The 1250-nt window shown below is 32.8% G+C and overlaps 1 long non-coding RNA gene across 1 annotated transcript; it reads left to right on the top strand.

Annotated features, from left to right (window-relative positions):
* The first annotated feature begins 290 nt into the window (after nucleotides 1-290).
* On the top strand, nucleotides 291-989 carry LOC143566441 (uncharacterized). The gene is made up of 3 exons (XR_013141231.1): nucleotides 291-424; nucleotides 467-715; nucleotides 864-989. It is a non-coding gene; the product is annotated as an uncharacterized LOC143566441 (long non-coding RNA).
* The last annotated feature ends 261 nt before the right edge of the window (nucleotides 990-1250 follow it).

Here is a 1250-nt window from a genome sequence, read left to right as displayed (position 1 = left end):
TTGTGACAAAATCAACAACAGTCAATCAACGATTCATCTCCGCAATTGATAAAACCTCGGATATTCCAAATATGGACTGGTGAAGCTATCTTATTGAAAACTTGAAAATGACAAAGGAAGAATGGAGAGGTATCAACGATCAATACAATGCTGCTATGACGGTTAGTGCTGCCAGTAAGCCTGGAGTTGAAGAAAACACTGCAGCTGAGGAGAAACAAGAACATGGTATTAAACTTGTTATTTTCTTCTAAAAAACTCTCATATCTCTTATATCTACAGGCATTTTATGTAATACAAAATTATATGTAATTAAAAAACATATGGTCAAAGTGCATCTGAAACAGATAATGCCGATCAAACAGCTGAACAAGATTTGGATGATTATGTAAGCGATTATTCACCTTTAAGTTTGCAAATGCCTATCGTGCTTGTTGACTATTATTTAACTCCATTACAACTGGATGAGATAAATTGAAAATGTTTTTGAATTAACAATAACTATATTTTCTTTTTACAGTCTTGGAATAAGGCAATGGATAACAAGTTGAAGAAGTTTGATAAAATTTGCTCCGAGATCAACGAGTTGCTCCGTCAAGGAAAGGATAGACATCCATCAAATGAGAATATCTTTGCTAGATGTTGTGAATGTGAAAACAGATTCACTAATAATGTGGTCCCTAAAACTCAAGATTCAGATGTTGGTGTTGGTGGTCCAGTGGCTGCTCAGAAAGGTATTTGGGCTAAATTAATTATTAGTATAATTAAAATGCTCTTAAAACACTTATACTGTTATTTTAAACTTATTACATATGTGTGATGCAGTTGATTCAGATGTTGGTGTTGGTGGTCCAGTGGCTGCTCAGAAAGGTATTTGGGCTAAATTAATTATTAGTATAATTAAAACGCTCTTAAAACACTTATGCTGTTATTTTAAACTTATTACATTTGTGTGATACAGTTGACTCAAATGTTGGTGTTGGTGGTCCAGTGGCTGCTTAGAAAGGTATTTGGGCTAAATTATTTATTAGTATAATTAAAACGCTCTTAAAACACTTATGCTGTTATTTTAAACTTATTACATCTATGTAATGCAGTTTATTCAGATGTTGGTGTTGGTGGTCCAGTGGCTGCTCAGAAAGGTATTTGGGCTAAATTAATTATTAGTATAATTAAAACGCTCTTAAAACACTTATGCTGTTATTTTAAACTTATTACATTTGTGTGATGTACTTGATTCAGATGTTGATGAA

The sequence above is a fragment of the Bidens hawaiensis genome, unplaced genomic scaffold (genome assembly GCF_021521415.1).
Source record: "Bidens hawaiensis isolate Kalapana, Puna unplaced genomic scaffold, B.hawaiensis_p1.1 tig00022890_1, whole genome shotgun sequence".
NCBI classification, from domain to species: domain Eukaryota; kingdom Viridiplantae; phylum Streptophyta; class Magnoliopsida; order Asterales; family Asteraceae; genus Bidens; species Bidens hawaiensis.
This window is presented reverse-complemented; position numbering and strand designations above follow the sequence as displayed.